This window comes from Triticum urartu, chromosome 7, assembly GCF_003073215.2.
Source record: "Triticum urartu cultivar G1812 chromosome 7, Tu2.1, whole genome shotgun sequence".
Lineage (NCBI taxonomy): Eukaryota > Viridiplantae > Streptophyta > Magnoliopsida > Poales > Poaceae > Triticum > Triticum urartu.
Window position 1 is genome coordinate 620,441,755 of NC_053028.1, and position 8,364 is coordinate 620,450,118.

Genomic DNA, 8,364 nt, shown 5'->3' on the forward strand with positions numbered 1-8,364 from the left:
TATTGATTCGACACAAGGGGAGCCAAAGAATATTCTCAAGTATTTGCAGCTGAATTGTCAATTCAACCACACATGGAAACTTTATATCTGCGGCAAGGTATTTAGTAGCAAAGTAATATGATAGTAGTGGTAACGGTGGCAAAAAGTAACAGTAGCAAAAGTAATATTTTTGGGTTTTGTAGTGATTGTAACAGTAGCAACGGAAAAGTAAATAAGTGAAGAACAATATATGAAAAGCTCGTAAGCATTGGATCGGTGATGGAGAATTATGTCAGATGCGATCGATCATGCAACAATTATAACATAGGGTGAGACAGAACTAGCTCTAGTTCATCAATGTAATATAGGCATGTATTCCGAATATAGTCATACGTGCTTATGGAAAAGAACTTTCATGACATCTTTTGTCCTACCCTCCCATGGCAGCGGGGTCCTATTGGAAACTAAGGGATATTAAGGCCTCCTTTTAATAGAGTACCGGAACAAAGCATTAACACATAGTGAGTACATGAACTCCTCAAACTACGGTCATCGCTGATAAGTATCCCCATTATTGTCACCTCGGGGTTAACGGATCATAACACATAATAGGTGACTATATACTTGCAAGATAGGATCAAGAACTCACATATATTCATGAAAACATAATAGGTTCAGATCTAAAATCATGGCAGTCGGGACCTAGTGACAAGCATTAAGCATAGCAAAGTCATAGCAACATCAATCTCAGAACAGAATGGATACTAGGGATCAACCCTAAAAAAACTAACTCGATTACATGATAAATCTCATCCAACCCATCACCGTCCAGCAAGCCTATGATGGAATTACTCACGCACAGCGGTGAGCATCACAAAATTGGTGATGGAGGAAGGTTGATGATGACGATGGCAATGGATTCCCCTCTTCGGAGCTCCGAACAGACTCCAGATCAGCCCTCCCGAGAGAGTTTAGGGCTTGGCGGCGGCTCCATATCGTAAAACGTGATGAATCCTTCTCTCTCATTTTTTCTCCCCAAACACGAATATATGGAGTTGGAGTTGAGGTCGGTGGAGCATCAGGGGGCCCACGATGCAGGATGGCGCGCCCAGGGGCGTAGGCGCGCCCCCACCCTTGTGGACAGGGTGTGGGCCCCCTGACGTGAATCTTTCTTCTAGTATTTTTTATATATTCCATAAATAATCTCCATTGATTTTCAGGTCATTCCGAGAACTTTTATTTCTGCACAAAAATAACACCATGGCAATTCTTCTGAAAACAGCGTCAGTCCGGGTTAGTTCCATTCAAATCATGCAAGCTAGAGTCCAAAACAAGGACAAAAGTGTTTGGAAAAGTAGATACGATAGAGACGTATCAGGAACCTTTGTATCATGAGGGCCACCCTAAAAGAATTGAGCAAGATTCTCAGAGAATTAATGTTGATGCACCTAGTTCTTCTAAGAAGAAGAAAAAGAAAAATGATAGGACTTTGCATGCTTCTAGTGAATCTGTTGCTTACACACGTGAGAATCCTAATGATATTTCTATTTCTGATGCTGAAACACAATCTGGTAATGAACATGAACGTAGTGATAATGTTAATGATGATGTTCATGTTGATGCTCAACCTAGCAATAACAATGATGCAGAGATTGAACCTGGTGTTGATCTTGAGAACCCACAATCAAAGAATCAACGTTAAGATAAGAGAGACTTTGTTGCTAGGAAGCACGGTAAAGAAAGAGAACCATGGGTTCAGAAACCCATGCTTTTTCCTGCTAAACCATCCAAGAAAAAGGATGATGAGGATTTTGAGTGCTTTGATGAAATGATTAGACCTATCTTTCTGCGTATGCATTTGACTGATATGCTTAAAATGAATCCTTATGCTAAGTATATGAAAGATATTGTCACAAATAAAAGAAAGATACCGGAAGCTGAAATTTCCACCATGCTTGCTAATTATACTTTTAAGGGTGGAATACCAAAGAAACTATGAGATCCCGGAATACCAACTATACCATGCTCCATTAAAAGAAACTATGTTAAAACTGCTTTATGTGATCTTGGAGCCGATGTTAGTGTTATGCCTCTCTCTTTATATCGTAGGCTTGATTTGAATAACTTGACACCTACTAAAATATCTTTGCAAATGGCTGATAAATTAACGGCTATACCTGTCGGTATTTGTGAGGATGTGCCTGTTGTGGTTGCAAACATTACTATTTTTAACGGACTTTGTTATTCTTGATATTCCCGAGGACGATAGTATGTCTATTATTCTTGGTAGATCCTTTTTGAATACTGCAGGGGCTGTTATTGATTGCAACAAAGGCAATGTCGCTTTTCATGTTAATGGTAATGAGCATACGGTACACTTTCTGAGGAAACAACCTCAAGTCCACAATATTAATTCTATTGGAAAAATTTCAATGATTACTATTGGAGGTTTTGAATTCCCTCTTCCTACTGTCAAGAAGAAATATGATATTCTTATTGTTGGGGACATGCATATCCCCATTGAGGTAACCTAGTGTTATTCGAAAATTCTCCGGTTTCATGTTATTCGAAAAGAGTTTGTTAACAAGACTTGATCAACCTTGTTAGTGGATTCCTTTTGATGAGCATGAGATGGATGAAGTTAGAAACCACAACTCTCTGTACCCTCCTTTTACTTTCTGTTATTTAGATTAAATAAAGAAAAAATAGTATTTTGTGTCTGTTTTCTGAATTTCCTTGCAATAAAAAATACCCCGAAAATAAAAGTTCTCAAAATGCCCTAAAAATTTTATATGATTTTTTCTAGAATATTTAAGAATTATTGGCACTGAGAACACACTAGTGGGCCTCACCACTTGGCCATGACGGTGCAGGGCGTGCCCCCCTGCCTCGTGGACCCCATGTGGGCCCCCTCCACTTATTCTCTTGCACCCACACACTCTGTCTTCCTCCAGAAAAAAATCATCCACCAGCTCAAACCCGAGTTCTAGCTCATCTTGCTGCAATTTTCGATCTCCTTGCTCAAAGCTCCATTCACAAAACTGCTTTGGGGGATTGTTCTTCGGTATGTGACTCCTCCAATGGTCCAATTAGTTTTTGTTCTAGTGCTTTATTTATTGCAAATTTTTGCTTCTTAGGTGACCCTGTTCTTGAGCTTGCATGTCAAATTTATGTGGTCAAAAGTAGTTTTAATGCATGATATGGCCACTAGGTACTTGTGGGAGTAGTTGTTATCAATCTTGTTGAGTTTGGTTCACTTTTATTTTGAGTCACTAAAAATTTCAGAAATTTTTCAGAGGAAGAAAAATGTTTAGGAAAATGTACCAAGGTGGTTCCTCAAGGAAGCAAGGACCAAGGCTCACGATACGTGAGCCGGATAATGAACTACCAAGGGAAGCTCAAGTGCGGCCATGTGAATGGCCGTCAGAGGAGTTCATGGTCCAGGCAGGCATCAAGGATGAATTTGACGCCTATGTGCGTAACGCTGATCTTGAGAGCTTCGTGTCAGATAAGTGCCGGAAATACCTCTATCTAACTGATTCATTTGTGAGAAGGTTTAAATATACACCCTCGCGCAATTCTCACACTGTTTTATTTCATCTTTATGATAAATCATATACCATGGACCTAGAAGATTTTAATACTGCTTGCAAACTCCCGCACTGGGGCAATGTTAGTGAACCTCGCAAATCTGAATATAAAGACTTTCTTGCTAGTATTACCGAGGGGGAATCTAGGGAAATCACACCAGCTACCATAGGGAGCATTCATTTCCCTTCCATATATTATTTTGCTCTCTTCATTGGTAGATGCATTAACGGGAAAGATGAGGCTTGTCACATGTGCGTTCCAGATCTTAGTGTCCTCAAGAGTGCGGTATTACGTGATAAACAAAATAACTTGGGGGCTATTATTGCACGTAGGTTGCATCACAACAGTATAAGTGGAGATTTGTTTGATGGAATTTATGCAACTCGCATACCTAACTATCTTGACATACCCATACATGGAAATGATATTGAGTTGCCTTCTGCTCATCTAGATTATGATGCTATGGTTTGCCACCAGTTTCTTGAGAGGAACGATCAGTTCCTCCAGTACTGACTTATCTTTGATAGACAGTGCACCATCCATGTTGCTCTCCCTGCTCCTACTTTCTTTGACTTTCAGGCGAAAATGAGATATGTTATAACCAGGGAGGAGGCGAACGAGTATGAGAGGAGGACGGAGGCAGCTCGCCTTCAAGCTGCAGCTCGTCAGGCAGTAGCTGCTGCATATCAGTACGACCCCAGTTACAACTTCGGATATCCACTAGGCCAGCCGTGGCCATAGACCAACTTAGGCCAAAAGCCTAAGCTTGGGGGAGTACGTATTTCTCGCCGACATTACATTCATGTTCACACACTCATTCCAGTTGTCAGTGTTCATACTTTTTCATTGTACCATCTATGCTAGTTTAATTTCTTTTTAAGCCTTCTTCTTGTGTGTTTGAAAAACCTTAATAAAAACCAAAAAAATAGTTGTAGCTTTTAGCTAGTTTAATTTCCATGCTTGTAGTAGTAATAATTAAAAGAAAACCCAAAAAGATTTCTCGTTATTATTTTGCTTGTTGGGAGCTTTCCCGTGTAAATAGTTTTGTTTCTTTTCTTTGGGGTCGAGAGGAGAAAACCATGATGAAAATGTTGAGTGGCTCTCATATGCATTATTGTTGATTTAACAAAGAGCCATATTACCTTGTCTTCTCCCTTGTATTGAATGCTTGCAGATTCCAGCTTAGTCCAATGCACATGCACTATTATTATTATCCACACCGTTCGGTCGTGCAAGTGAAAGGCAATAATGACGATATATGATGAACTTATTGAGATGAGAAAAGCAGGTATGAACTCGACCTATCTTGTTTTTCTAAATATGATTAGTTCATTGTTCCTGATTCAGCCTATTATGAATGAAACATGTTTGCAATGACAATTCGAGATTATAGTTTCCCATGCCATGCTTAATTAACTAGGAGTTTATAATGGTTTACCTTGCGTGCCAACATGCTATTAAAATGGTATCCTCCTTTGAACAATTCGAGTGGCTTGACTTGGCACATGTTAACGCATGTAGTTGAAACAAAATCAACATAGCCTCCACGATATTTATGTTCATGGTCAATTATATCCTACTCATGCTTGCACTCAGTGTTGATTAATTTTAATGCATGCTCATGACTGTTGTCGCTCTCTAGCTGGCCGTTCCAAGTAAATTTGTATGTGCCAAACTCTAAACCTTCAAATGAAATTCCGTCTTGTATGCTCGAATAGCTCATGTATCAACTAGGGTTGTCTATATCTTCCATGCTAGATGGGTTATTCTCACGAGGAGTGGACTCCGCTCCTCATTCACGAGAAAATGGCTGGTAACCGGGATGCCCAGTCCCATGCTTAAATTAAAATAATTGCAAACAAAACTCCCCCAAGATTATTGTTAGTTGGAGGCACCCGTTGTTTCAGACAAGCCATGGATTGATGTTTGTTGGTGGTAGGGGGTATAAACTTTACCATTCTGTTTGGGAACCAGCTATAATGTGTGTAGCATGGAAGATATCGAGATCTCTTGGTTGTTATGTTGACAATGAAAGTATACCACTCAAAATATTATTTATCTCTATTTCAAAAATCAAGCTCTGGCACCTCTACAAATCCCTGCTTCCCTCTGTGAAGGGCCTATCTATTTACTTTTATGTTGATTCATCATACTCTTATTAAAAGGCACCAGTTGGAGAGCACCGCTGTCATTTGCATGCATTACTATTAGTTTACATTGAGTATGACTGTGACTAGATCTCTTTTACCATGAATTACAATGTTTAGCCAGTCCTTGAGCTTCAGAGGTGCTCTGCATTTATGTTTTGCGGTCTCAGAAAGGGCTAGCGAGATACCATCTTGTTTAATCATATTATGATTGTTTTGAGAAAGTGTTGTCATCTGAGATTTACTATTATTGCTCGCTAGTTGATTATGCCATTGATATGAGTAAACATGAGACCTAAATGTTATTGTGAATATGGTTAGTTCATAATCTTTGATGAAAACTTGAATGCTGGCTTTACATTTTGTAAGTGCATCTAGTGCCACCCCTAGTTGGTTTTGGAGTATTGACGACAAACCTGGTTGAGGGACTAATGTGTTTGTGAGAATTGCAGGATAACACAGGTAGAAGTCCCTCATTGATTCGGTTTTCCTACCAGAGATGACCCCTAAAAATGTATGAAGACATTGAAGTCAAAGGTGGTATGTGAAGACATTCACATTGAAGACTATGACAAGGGAGGACATCGCGTGAAGACTATGGAGCGCGAAGACTGAGCAGTTTCGTCGTTCTGTGTTTTTCTTTGTTGAGTCATAGGAACCACCGTACTGTTAAGTGGGGTCCAAGAGAACCAATCAGAATGACTGAAGTGATGCTTAACCAAAATCTTATGTCTTCGAGTGAAGACAATGAGAGCAAATCTTATCCAGAGTTGGATAAGTCAGCTTTGCTTGTAGCCCAAGTAAAGTTGCAGTGTGTGCTTGAAATCTGACCATTGGAACACGTGTCAGTTCCTTAGTGACCAAGGGTCATTTCGGACAAATCAGGTCGGGTTGCCTAGTGGCTATAAATAGCCCACCCCCTACAACCATAAACGGTTGGCTGCTCAGAGTTAGTGTACGGCTTTTGTCGTTTGAGAGCAACCCACCTCGAAGCCTTTGAGAGGGAATTCCTTGCGAGGATAAATCCCTAACCACCCAGAGCCAAAGAGTGTTAGGCATCACTAAAGTCTTCCTGTCTGTGTGATCTGAAGACTTATTACACTTGAGGACTGTGAATCCTCCAGCCGGTTAGGCGTCGCGTTCTGAGCATCCAAGAGTCATTGTGGATCGCCGGTGAACGAAGTCTGTGAAGTTTTGGGAGTCTAGCTTGAAAACTTACCAGAGTGATTGGGCAAGGACTGGGTGTCCTTAGCTCAAGGGGAATAAGATGAAGACGCAGTCTTTTGAGTTGAATCTCAGCCTCCCTAACCAGACGTACAGTTGTCACAGCAACTGGAACTGGTCCAACAAATCATTGTCTTCAACGAGTCACTGGTTTCATCCTTCCCTCTCCTTTACTTACGGTTGGCCCTGGTGAAGTCATTGTATGATTGCATTATCTTTTGTCTTCACTGAGTGATTGCTTGTTCTGATTGGCTTCACACTATCTTCCTATCTGATCTAAACTGCCTAGCTGCTATTAGTCATTGTGCTTTCACTTCATTGAATATTTGACTATGGCTTGCTTAGTGCAGTCTACCTTCCGCTGCATGGTAATAGGTTTATTTCTATCGTTTGTCTTCGAAACTTCCATGTTTTGGAGACTTTCATAAAAATCTCCTATTCACCCCCCTCTAGTCGATCACTAGCACTTTCAATTGGTATTAGAGCAAGGTACTCCCTTGTTCTGTGTGATTCGGTTTAACCACCTGGAGTTTTAGCTATGTCGACTGCAGGGATAATCAAAGTCTCCGCTGCGTGCCCAGTCTTCGATGGAACTGAATATCCCTACTGGAAGAATAAGATGCGCATGCATCTTGAAGCCATTGATGTCGACCTATGGTATGTCCTCAAGAATGGCGTTCCCAAGGTTGGTGAAGGTGTCACCGCTACTGATGTCAAGAAGTTCGTTCAACTGGACTCCACTGCCAAGAACATCATCTGTGGTCATCTGACCAAAGGAAAGTATGGCCGTGTGAGTGCTTTGGAAACATATAAGCTAGTCTGGGACTGGCTCTCCAAGGTCAACGAAGGCGTCTCAACCCAGAGAGATCAGAGAATCAGTGTCCTTCGCAACCTCTTCAACCGCTTCAAGAGAAATGACAATGAGAATGTCCAGCTCATGTTTGATCGACTCACTGACATCACCAATGAGCTTCAAGCCCTCGGCGCTACTGAGATCACCAAGCATGAAGTCGTCAAGACACTCCTGAGATCACTTGATAGCTTGTTTGACACCCTAGCCTGATGATTCAAGAACGTCCTGACTTCAAGACACTCGATCCGTCTGACATACTTGAGAGGCTCAACACACATGAGTTTCAGCTTTCTGAGAAAAGAGACATCTACGGTCCCAACTATGGGTGAACTCGTGCCTTGAAGGAAAAAGCTGTCTCCTCTTCTGAAGAAGAATCTGATAGTAGTTCTGATGATCCTGAAGACATTGGAAAGGAGCTTGCTATGCTTGTGAAGAAGTTCCAAAAATTCACCAAGAAGAAAGGCTTCAGAAAGTCCTCACGATCAAGCTCAAGGAATGATGAAGCTTCTGCTCATGACTACAAGAAGAGAACATGCCACAAGTGCAAGAAACCTGGCCACTACATCTCTG